Below are 13,501 nucleotides of genomic sequence, written 5' to 3'. Positions count from 1 at the left end.
CAATATCAAAACAGAATTAACAGCTCCACTGTTAACCCATATGCTCGTGAATATATAACTCCATCAATATGTTAACTAGGGTGAAGGCACATTGCCTGCTTTAGAACCCACTCAAATTTTTGGGTTCTGAGTTTAAAATGAAATTTGAGACTTTTCAGGTTCAAGGCCCTTTTTGGTGCTGTAAAAATGTGACTTCCTGGTTGAAAAAAACTAAAAGATTTTGGACACCAACTTGCTCACACAAAACAATATGATAAGTGTGAATGAATCAGTAACATATGGATTAGATTTTCCCTTTAAAAATCTATTATTTTTTTAAAACATTTTAAATGGAAAATTCATGGTAAAAACATGCATTGGATTTAGCCAGCTCTAAATCATTTGAAAAATATTTGTAAGGCATTTTTCTCTCAGTGGATATGTGGCAGCATTTCCAGCCCATAATGTTAGTGTAACTTCACTCTTTTCCCCAACCCTCCCCCAAGACCCTCAAATCAATACACAGGAGAAAACAAACTGCTGCTTGGTTCTCCTTCTCTTGCTCTTTTTCTCTCCTACTTCCTTGAGTATGTCCTGAAAACCTTTATGTATCATTTCCACTGCAATGGCACAGATATTTTTTAATTAAATTGTGTTTCAAACTATTCTAAATGTAAAGCTCTAGGGAATAGTAGCAAAGGATATACATTAATGATGAAAAGAAATACATTTGTTTGTAGTTCAGAATGGACATCCCAAAGATGAGAAGTATTTTTTTCTTCTCCTCATCTACAATCCATTAATCTATTAATCAAAATTAACTACTATAAGTATATTTTCCCTGAGTACCCAAGAGTAACAAATAAAAATACAAGGAAATAAGAGAATATTGTAATGTTTCAAACCTCAGTATATTGTGGTGTCTGTGTATAAAATGCTATTTTCTGTATTTGTTCCCCTTTCTTTGAAATGTTTTCTGTCCTCTAGTACCTAGAATTAAGCTTTGACACTAGAAAATTCCCTAGGTTGTAGTCAGTCCCACAAGTAAATTCACTTAATTGGCCAAATGGTTTCTGAAAACAAGATCGCATTATCCCTGTGAGTTTAGGTTTGCAATTCTGTTCAGTTTTCTAGAATTCTGCATATTTATTTCCTTGAGTTGTACATGTTTTCTGAATTTGGCCAGGGCATTTTGCCAACTGCACATTCTAAGAGTTGTACTGTCTTACCCACTCAGCTCAAACATTGCAGATGTCAGAGCTAGGTTTGGACTAGAGATCAGTATTTATTACTTAATGGATTTCTAATTTCAGAGTACAAAAAACAATATTCTGTTTCTTCTAAACAATAATTATCTTAGTATAGATGTGGCAGACCACCTATTTGTTTTAGATTCCATTCAAATAATACATGGGCATTGTATATGGTATATTGACTACCATAGTGTATAATATCCATCTAGGTTATTTGTATAGAGAAAAAGTGAAGGAGACTATAGAAAAACAAGACTATAAGTTCTCATATTTTATGTGATGGTACAAATTCCACAATATTACAATACATTTATTTATGTAAAATCTAACTCTAAAGCCATGAATAGTTGCAATTCCCTGAACTGTAGCAGATTAATCCGTGAAGGTTATCTCCCAACTCTCTAATTACAATTAATGAATCTAATTACTGTGATGATTTGAATATTATGCTTTTGTCTTATAATCTACTGTGCCTGTTTTCTGATTTCCAAGTAAAAGAATGTCACCCTAAAGTTTTCAAGAATGGTGAAAATTTCCTAAAGAATTTGAAATTCAACTGTAATAATGTTGAGTTTATTTATTCAACATTTAACCAAATGTACTGTCCACAAAGTATCAGATACTTTCCTACAATCTGAAGATTCTTTAATATATACATAAATTTTATGCCATAAGTGTTTGGAAATACCTTTAGGTTATAACAATTATGATATTCTCTTTCATGTTTTCAAAAATTAGTGAATGAATTTTCAACTCTGTCTTCTCCAGATTTTCTTATTTACCTTTAACATAGTATTGAATGGAAGACTGATTTTCTTTCCATCCTCTTAAATGAAATTTTATTTAAGTGAAAAGGAAAATAGAAAACCCTGTTATAATTCTTGCTAAGTTCAACGTAAGTTTTCAAAAGCTGAGCATAGTAGTATCTTAATAGGCGGATTGGGGATATTTTATTCCTACTGATCAATTCTAAATTAAGACTAAAGTATCACTCAAACTGAAAATAAGAACATCTTCAGAATGTCCTATTCCACTACCAATCAAGTTAAGAATGGCTCCTGTGCTTCACCCTGGTAACTTTTGGTTCCATGTAACTAAGAATAATCAAAGTGACCGGAATAATAAAACATTTTTAAATGATGATTTTTTCTAATTAACAGGTTATAATTGCAAACGTACATAAGCCTAGATCCATGAATCAACAAATAAAAATAACTTTAGTGTCACTTCCCGTCTCTAATGTCTTTTTTCCTTATTCAGCATCCTCCAAACCAGGAAAAAATTACAGTCATACAGTAATTGCTGCAAGTGATGCTGCATTTCTTTCAAGGTGAAGAGACAGGTACTTGCAGAGTGCAACACTGGCCATTCAGCCTACTCATTTAAATTATTCATATCATCGAATGCAGAAACCCAAATGTTGGAAATAAATGTCAAAAGTAGTTGAGGGAGGAGCAAACCTTCTAAAAAGGTGTGAGAGACAGAAATACTGGAACAAACATCCTTAGGTCTAGATACATGGAATTATAGAGCCTTTAAATAGAAAGAAACCTCCATAATGCATCTAGTTGTCTCACTACTATCAAATTCCTGTCAGATAACTATGAGCTTCAGTTTACACCGTTTCAATGATGGAGAATCCGCTGCTTCACAAGGGCATCTGAATTCATTTTTTAAGAGCTCTAGCTGTTTCAAACTTGTTACTTAATCTGCCTTACTACAAATTCTACTTCTGGGTCTGAGTCCTGCCCTCTAAAGTTAAACAGAAATCCACTCTACACATCATCCCTTCCAGTATATAAAAATAATCATCCTGTCTACTCTGTCTTCACTTCTTTGCTTCTAAAGCGAAATGTCCTCAATTCATACAAATATTCCTCAGAGGGCTTGGCCTTCAACTCATTCCATCATCTTGATGGCCCTTTTGTCATTATCCTCTGGAAGGAAACAGTCCACCTGTGATTTAGCAAGAGTGAATTCAGTAAAAAATTAATACGCAAACACGTCCACTGTTTCATCTAAGTTTATTTAACCTGGTATTTTAGGATTACAAATGGATAAAGGATATCTATTGGCGAAGCATGGAAGATGTCCTCAAGGAAATCTGCTGTATCACTAGTGGACTTAACATAGTAGCTGAAGATAACTTCATGTATCCAAGAACAAAGATCACTCTCACCCTTGCCTGTTTCACCATTAAAGTGCATGGGTTTTAAGGGTATGGAAGGTACTCTGATACTGGAAGCAAATCTGCAGAACCAGATTACACTGGTACCATTCATAAAGTTTGTTGCTACTCAGAATCCCCACCCTCTCCACAAATACGTACACAAATCCAAAAGGCAAACTTTACTATTAATTACCTTAATTAAACACCAATATTACCTTTTCCAACCAGCATCCTCAAAAATCTAAATAGTCTCATCAGCAGAAAAGGTCTGTAACACTAAGACTTTCTTTCCCTCACCACAAGGTGTGGCACCCAACAAGTTAGCCAAGAGAAGGAAGAATCAATGAGTTTCACAAAATCCAAACAATTCTCTACTGAACACTGAAAAAGACAAAAGGCAGGTTGTGTGGTTTTGTTTGTTTGTGTTTTTGACTTTGGAAGCCACAGATCCATGGACTGGGGCAATGGGGATAAGTAGCTATGGCCAACCAGTAGACATTCCTTGGCCGAACACAAGACTCTAGATGGCAGCATGTCACTGAGTAGGGTAAAGAGCTAGTTAGAAGGTGACTCATGTTGAGCACCAAAATAGGTAGTGATGGTTGTCACAATCACAATTGTGTACATAGAGCTTAGCACTGCTTATCTAACAAGGAGAACAACCAGTGATCATGGCCATAGCAAACATTCACAGCTGCACTCCCATGCCCCAGTGTGGAGCACATGAGAATCCCCAAAGGGCTATAGATACTCATGGACTTGAATGAATGGGAAGATATCAGAGCTAAGAGTTGATTGGAACATTTGGAGAATCTCATTTGGGGAAAAAAAAAATTTTTTTTCCCATGCTTGGGACCTAAACACTATCCAGCTCTCCTAGATATGCACACATACAAATGTACACATAAAACCACATGCCTCTCACAGCCCAAACTTCTATGCCCTCATTGGGCTGCTGAAGAAGCGTATTAACCAAAACATAACAAAGAGACCAAATTTTGGTCCAGGGACTGATGGAAAACACATCTCTCCCAAAGACTTTGGGAACATTGATAAACATCAAAAGGAAAGACCTGATTGGTATAGGAGCTCAACTGGATGATGGTAAATGAATACTAGTAGAAAAAATAGTGCAAACTTTTTTACAATTTCCCATTGCCTGCAATTCCTTTTCTTAGCCCCTATATGTCAAGCTCTAATTATTTTTCAAAATCACTTCACATTTAAGCTCATTTAGCGTTGGTCAACTAAAATTCCAAGATAGATTTCAAACGAATTATTTTCTAGACATGTCTCTTCTCTCTCTGAACCTGACCTAAATGCAGTTCTCAACTTTGATTCCTGTGAAATTTTATCTTGTTAGTTTTTGTCCATTATTTGAGCCTATTGAAATAATTTTTCATCTTGATTCTCTCATCCATTATATTATCTCTCATTCTCATCACTGTATAAATTGGTTGATAAGTTATCCCTGAGGTCCAAATGGGCCAATAACAAATAGAAAATGTTATTTAAGAAGTGATTTTATTCAGTCTATTGACTTTTGAGTACAACCCATTTGCCTACTTCTGGTCTAATTAATGTACAGGTTATGAACTGAGGCTTTGTCTAAAGACTAATATATGTAACTTTGGGGACAAAGCATCATTAACCATGATTTGTAAATGATCATCAATCAAACTACTCTCCTTATTTACTTGCTCTTTTATTAATGCAGTTAACTTTTCTTTACTCATGTACTTCCATTCTTCTATAAGACACTCTCTGAAATGTTTAATAGTTCAATTCATTGAAAGGAAGAAAGAAGAGAGCTAAATTTATGATTCTTCCATTGGATCCAGGAACTTTGTCTGACGTATTATACTTGACATCCTTCCTCCCCATAATCCTATGCATAATGTTTTACTCTAATATTGTTTACAGATGAGGAAGCTGAGAGTCTAAAAAAAAATTATGGGCATTGGCTAAAATCACAGAGTTGATCATCTATGGCATAAAATCAGGTTGATCTGCTTTCAAAGCATGCCTGGCTTGCTTTCCATGGAATGTATACTCATCCCACTTAGCAAGTAACCTTGATGATTTATTTGTTTTAAGACTCTGTGCAAAGAGCACCCAGAATACAAACATGAAAAACACAGCAGAAGTAAAAATAGTAAGTATCAGACAGGTATAAGAATGTCTAGAGTACACGATGAATGGGATTGGCAGCAGGAAAGACACAAACACTATGCTTGGAAAAAGAAGAGAAGGAAAACTACTTTTTACTGGAAAGTTGTGTTTGTTTCATGCCACTCCTTTCATCTGGACTTGCATCCCTGACTGCCTGGATCATTCTAGCTTCTCCCCACATCCTTTCCCTACTGTGGACCACTGTCCAGTACAGGAAAATGGAACATGCTTTGGAATCAAACACAGCTGGATCTGAAATCTGTTCCAGTCTCTTTCCAATGACCTTGGGCATGTTGCTTTATCTTCTAAGCCTCAGTTTCTTTCTTGGGAAAATTTTCACATTAACATATAAACACAAGTTGTCATAATAAATGACGCATGTTGCATTGTTCAGGGTATGTGTTCAGCAAAGGAGTTTTTCATTCCCTTACTATCTCTCAAGCTAATTTTCCTTGTGCACTTTTTTATGTGTTATGTACAATTTCTGAGTTTGGGTGTTATGTTTCATTTCTCTGCTTAGAACAAGTTATTACTAGATTTGCCTTCCCTTTCATATACACTTTCCTGTGCGGGATTGATAAAACCCTCCCTAATCCAGTCTTTCCTACCTATGGACCCTCACACCCCCAACTCTGTATTAATCAGAACGAGACCCCCACTGACTTATGACAACACCTCACCTTCATCCTAGTTTCAGAACTTTTGACCACTTTTTTCTTCCCTTTTCCCTCTGCTTATTCATCACACAAATCTTGTTCATCTAAGACTCAGCTCTGATTCCACCATAGTTACAGTTAACTACTCCCACCTTTACTGATTTTTTCTTCCTCCTGTGAGTGCTTGCAGTGATTAGTGTCCATGGAAAAGAATTTAACACTTCATTTTCAGCTCTTCTCCCAGACTCCAGGTTTTTTCCCTTTAGACCCCACAGTTAGGCCTTCCAACTTTATCCTGTCCCAATTCTCAGGCCAATCTGGAGGTAAGACCTACAGGCCTGCAGGTATCGTTCAGACTCAGACTGCGCTTCCTGCAACTGGTCCAGCACAAGACCCCTCAAGCCCAGGACCCCAGACCAGCACAACTTACTAAGTTTCTACACTGTTCCCTGAGTCTGTTCAATGGCATCCCCTAGGTTCACCTTGGATATCAATGTATTTCCAATTTATCTGTTCCCTTGTTCCCTAATGTTGGCTCAGTGCACAAAACTGGATGTCTGCATTGTCCGTCAGATAATCCCAGCATTCAAAGCCTGCTTGGACCACACCTACCTCATGCACACACTTCTCCCCATTGGTTTCTTTGCTGCTCTTGCCAGTTACGCATCTCCCAAATAAATATAATAATAATAATAGAGAACCTCTGATGAGTGTGCACCTTGTTTTAGGCACTCTTCTAAAAGCTTTGCATATCTTATATCCTTTAATCTTTACATCAATCCTAAGCTTATTAAAATGAAAATTGATACTGTAAAGGATAACTCCAGGCCATACAGCTAGTAAGTGAGTGATCCAAGATAGGCTACAAAGCCAGTCATGCTGTCTCCACAGCCTGCCCTCTTAGCATTAATCCAGAATTGAGAGTTGTGCCACATCCCATCCATCAAAGGAATCCCTAAAAGGTGATCCATGTTGTCAGGTTGAACTCAGGACATGATTTTAGCCTAGCTTAGCCACTACTCTGTGCTTCATTTTGCCCAACTGAAAATCCTTGAAACCAGACTTGGGCCTCATGCCCCAGTTCTACGATTCAAGTTGGCCCCTACTACAGGGTTAGTCTCCAGTGTCTGGCAAGCTCAGCTGCACAGTTCTTGTGACAGTCCAGCTGCATTCTCTCTCATGTCATAAAAAGGGAAAAATCTTAATTTGAATATGTTTCCTGACATTAGATAGTGTGCAATCTAATTGGCTGTCACACTATCACACTATCCTATCTCTGCAGCAAATACTACAGAATATATGTGATGTGGGAGCCTGTGTACACACACACACACACACACACACACACACACACACACACACCCCTTGGGAGCAATGTCTAAAGTCTTCAATTAATTTTAGGAGGTGTTTGGAAGAAAAATATGTCTCAAATGAAGAACACAGGAAGCAGGAATAAAGAAACTGGAAGTTATGATAGGAGATTCAATGCATGACCTCTCCAAGAGTGGATTTAAGTCAGGACATTGGTGTCACCTTTATTGGCTGCATAATTCTGGGCAACTGAAACTCAGTGTTCTTAACTGTAAATAGGGAATAGTAATTCAGACCTACTGCAATGTCTTATGGGAGGGATAAAAAAGACAATGCATAGGAAAACACCTGTTACCTTTCAATTGCTATATAAACACTTGTATTGAAACCGCTCGATTTTTTTTTGCACTTCAAACAACCCTACTGAAAATATCACCTCACATTCCACAAACTTAAATAATTGCAGACATACAGCCTGGACGTACACATACAAAGTTAAATGCCCTAGTACATAAAGGTTGGAGTGGTTTTTAAGTACTTTAAAGTTTGTGGGGGGAGAAATAACTTGGTGAATTATTCTCTTTATTTTGCATGTACAGAGTCAACCATGGTCTTACTTCTCCCAGCTCAGACCTCAGCCTCTGCTTCTCAGCAGTTCTTAAACAGTGTTCTCCTTGAGGGGACAGTCACCTGAGAAAAGTGCCCTTGGTTACATTTCTATCCCCAGGCTAATCCTGACAAAAGTCTCTCATCAAGTTCCTTCATTTCACTGCATAGAAATTCAGTGTATTAGACAACACGTTCAAAAATTCAAGTAAAAACAACATTTGTATTCCTTTATTTTAAAACATCCACATTAACTTCTTTCTTAGTGGTTTTCCTATTGGTCACAGAATGATGCTAAATACTTGAAAACACTTCTACTCTGATTACTAGAATAGCTTACTCTTTTCTATCTGATACAGGGCTAGGATTCCATCTTGACTCTGGGAATAACTCTGAGATGGGCTATAGGAGCATAAAAACACATTGTCATCATTTGCTTCAAAACTTCATTTGAAAGTGTTTTAAATCCTAGAACATCAGGGAAGTGTCAGCAAAACCTAAATTTGGTATGGCATCTGAGAATCTCAAGATTAGAGTCCTCTGTTGAAAAGACACTGAAAACACTATTGTTCTGAGATGTATGTGCTGTGAATGTGCTAAGAGGCTGCAGCTAAGGGGCTTGGCCTTGATGATGAAGCAGCAGAAACGTGAAATGCCAAAACAACTCTTTGCTTTCACAGAATGAGCTAGAATTACAAGAGATCATAGGCAAGGAATTGTAATCATGTTTGGTGTTTGAGAGTATCAAGTAAAATGAACAGCCCTGGTTTTATGTCCGGAACTATTCTATAGGAAAAAGAAAATGGCTGAATTAAAAGCAACAATAACAAATGATTTGTTTGAGTCATAGCACTTTTATTTGAGACTGTTGCTTAAGAAAGATTGCTTTAATTGTCACTTAGGAAAATAGATATTAATGATTTGGGGGCTGTTTTTCTTCCCCATCCTTGGCAAAGAAAATGGACCTAATTTCGCAGAATTTCAGATCTGCTATCTTTTCGGCTGAGCTAAGAAGATAAGGACTGATACTTTTTTTTGGTAGAGATAATTTAATATATGGTTAAAGCATGCTGCCAAAAAAGATGTGAAAACATACAAAATTTTTTTTTTTTTTTTTTTTTTTTGTGGTACGTGGGCCTCTCACGTTGCAGAGCACAGGCTCTGGACGCGGCTCAACGGCCATGGCTCAGCGGCCATGGCTCATGGGCCCAGCCGCTCTGCGGCACGTGGGATCTTCCCGGACCGGGGCACGAACCTGTGTCCCCTGCATCTGCAGGCGGACTCTCAACCACTGCGCCGCCAGGGAAGTCCCCATACAAAATTTTGATGTAGAATTTTCCTTTATCGGTGACAAAATGTACTTATGATTATCATGTTTAGGCTTATGAACAAATCTCTGGTCACCATTTTCCAGCCTCAAACTTGTTTATCTCTGGCTCCCTATAGTAAGAGGGAACAGCCTCTAAAGTATTCAGGGAAGGCTGTTGAACACTACATAATATAGTGGAGAGATTTGAGGTCATTATGTCTTAGCAAGGGGTTCTGCTCCAGATACAATAATTGGGGAGCAATTTCATTAACAAGTGCCATTTTGAGACCTATTTCATCCTCATTTGACTACATAGAGATAAATATTAATCAGAATCCACTTATTTAGATTTTCCTATCAAGATAAGCAGAGACATAATTCAGCTGTGAGGAAGTTTTGCAGACAGCAAGGAAAGATTATTTTAAACAGTAAGCAAATTCAGGCTCTGTTGACAAAAGCAGTTCATTAGAATGAACTAGCCCATTCTTAACTTCCCTGGCAGCCAGGGGGGGACCACAGTAGTCCATGAAAAGACTGAGGAGATAGAATCTTGCATTACCTAAAACTGACTAATGAGGAATGGCTAAGAATTATGAAAATGATACCATCCTATCAATGTCCTAAAATCCGTAAGACACCATGAAGGGCTCTACTGCTCAGCCTTTATAACAGCAATCATGCATTTTAGAGTCAATGCTCTTTCTAACCCACATAAGAGACACTAAACTTTCAGCCTTACCTAATGTGAGACAAAATGCATTAAAAAAACAAAAGTATTCAAGAATTGTGTGTGTGTGTTTTCATTTTTTTAATCTATAATATAGAGGAAGTGGGAACCCAATTCCCATTATAGAAATGAACCAGAATGTAATTTGAAGGAAATCATTCAGTTGTAAGAATAAAAATGAAAGAATTGCCGTCTTAAGACAGTAAAGTTTCCTCTCCAGGATCTCTCCTTCAAAAAATATATATACAATTAGAAAATAGAAAAACAGAAAAAGGTTTCAGCTTCTTGAAACAAAACTTAAAAAGCAAAAGACACACAAAGAAGTCTTTATTTTTATTTTTTATCATTTCTTTTTTTATTGAGGTATAGTTAATTTATAGTGTGTTAGTTTCAAGTGTACAGCAAAGTGATTCAGTTATACATATATAATATATATGTGTATATATATATAATATATATCCTCTTTCAGAGTCTTTTCCATTATATGTTATTCCAAGATATTGAGTATAGTTCCCTGTGCTATACAGTAGGTCCTTATTGTTTACCTGTTTTATATATAGTATTTATATATAGTAGTAATTGTTGGCTTTGGAATGACACCACCTGGACTCAAATCCTAGTTCATTTGCTATGTGATGAAGGGCATATTACCTAACCTCTCTGTGCCCAATTTCTTCATTTTTAAAAGAAAGTAATAAGAGGAATTAACTCAAAGATTGGGGATGAGAATTAAGTGAAACGCTGTATATAAAAGTGATTGGAGTGCTTCCCAACATATAGCTAATACTTCATTCATTCATTTATTTGACACATACTTATTAAACACCTACTCTGTGCAGGTACATCCTAGGTGTTTGGGTTATAGCAGTGAATAGAACCATGTTTCTGCCCTCATGAACTTTATATTCTAGTAAAATTTTTCCATTATGTGATAACTTGTTATCCAAGAATCTATGAAAAATATTTAATTTAAATATGTATCAGTACCCTAATGTATTATAGACACAAGACAGAGTCTGGTGCTCATTTTAAAGTAACTGAGGCCTAAGGAGGAGAAGTGAGAAATGACTCTAAAATAAACAAAAGCATCTGCACAGATACCCTGAAAGCAATATATTTTTTAAAATTCGGGGATGTAAGGATCCCTTTGAGAGTTTATTAAAAGCTGCAGATCCGTTTCTAATAAAGTTGAAATATCTACTTAAACACCCAACAATTCTACTATTAGGTATTTATCCCACCCCCAAATTAAAAGATAAGTTCACAAAAATACACGAACAAGAATGTTCACAGTATCCTTATTTATAATCACCAAAAACAAGTCAACGGTCCATCAACAGAAAAAGTCAAAGTGTTGTATAGTCATATGGGAGAACACTGCTCAACAGTGAAGAGAAATTAACTATTGATAGATGCAATAACATGATGAATCCCCAAAACTTTGGAAACTGGACACAATGGGTACATACTGTACAATTCCATTAAGATGACTTTCAAGAAAAAAGGCAAAACTAATCTATAGAGATTAAAACCAGTAAGTAGTTGCACTGAGTGCTAGATGGGAAATTGATTGGAAATGGCCCCAGGGGAACTCTGGGTGATGGAAATCTTTCATATATTTTTTTTTTTTTTTTTTTTTTTTTTTTTTTTTGCGGTACGCGGGCCTCTCACTGCTGTGGCCTCTCCCGTTGCGGAGCACAGGCTCCGGACGCACAGCCTCAGCGGCCACAGCTCACGGGCCCAGCCGCTCCACGGCATGTGGGATCTTCCCAGACCGGGGCACAAACCCATGTCCCTTGCATCGGCAGGCGGACCCTCAACCACTGCGCCACCAGGGAAGCCCCCATATATTTTTTTAAGTGGTAGCTACACAGGTGTATATGATTGTCACAACTCAAAGGAATCAACTGTTAAGATTGGTGCATTTAATTATATATAATACTCATTAAAAATTAAGTCGTTAAAAAACTGTAGACACTTCCCCCAGATAGAAGATAGGAGAATCTTCTAGAGAAAAAGCTTGGTCTGATTCACTGACATTTCCTATATACCAGTTCTGTTTTGACGTGCCTCCCCCATAGAGAGTCAAAATAGAAGGTTGTGCTTGATCAGGATATATTCGTGATGAAGTATTTTACCATTAATTTTGAAAGGCGTGGATTCTGGAATCATTTACTATTTTCTTTGAAAGGTACGTAAGGTGGAAAGAAAGTTTAAGTTCACTAACTATGAGGAAATCAATCCATATCTCTGCTTAAACACCTTATTGTGCATTGAGCAATAGTTTTATACGTTCTAAAGAAATATGTGTTTGGGCCTTTTTTTAAAAAAAAAGCAATTTTCTGTCAGGGATCAGTGACCTAGGCCAAGCTATACATCTGCAGAAAATGTCTATAGAGCCTAATAAAAACACCGATTGTATGCTAATTTCAAATTAGCTTTTATACTAGCTTTAGGCTTCAAATGGGGATAAGAGAAAAGAAATAGTTATGTGTAAGAAAATTACTTTTGATTAGGAAAGATCCGTCATGAGGGATTTTCCATTTTTGTCTCACTTCTGATTGGAGCAAAAGGCCGCGGAGAAGAGGAAAACAGAGATTTTAAAGAAAAAGAACACACAAGAAGAAAGCTAAATATGAAAGTGGCAGAGAGGCCCAGAGGAGAAAAAAAGTAGTTCAGACTGAAAGCTTTTACTTAGATTTGTGAGAAAAATTTAGGATTAGGCTTAAGGATAACTGAAGTTTAATGGGAAGGTATCTGATTATACCGGTATATTGATTTAAATATTTTCTAATTAAGTATTATTTGTATAATGATTTATTAGTTAATAGTGCTGCTTGTTGATTTAACAGAAAGTTTGGTATTTGCAGAAAGAGTATCATATCACTTAGTATGATAGGCTAAGTGTCCTATCTCATATATGCCTATGGGTAGCTTAGACATTTAATTACTTGTCCTAAATCTACCAGCCTCTGTCCCCCTGAGGAAGCTGGCTTTCCTTATAGGCACAGAACCTGAGAGACAATAATCTGTACCCATCTGTCTTATTCCTCTAACCCTAAAATGACTAATTTGATACATCTTATATAAACCATTAGGAAAGACCAATAGCTTTTAAACTTTTGACCAAGACCCTCCGTAAGAGATACATTTTACCTCATGATCCAGAATACACAGCTAAATCACTGAAACAAAAGTCCATAAAGTAAATCTAATCCTTACCAAATGTGATTCACTTTGATATATTTTATTCTGTCCCACTTTCTCTATTCCATTTTTAATGCTAATTGTTATCCACTGAAATGATTTCACAATCAC

This window comes from Stenella coeruleoalba (genome assembly GCF_951394435.1).
Source record: "Stenella coeruleoalba genome assembly, chromosome: 12".
Lineage (NCBI taxonomy): Eukaryota > Metazoa > Chordata > Mammalia > Artiodactyla > Delphinidae > Stenella > Stenella coeruleoalba.
This window is presented reverse-complemented; position numbering follows the sequence as displayed.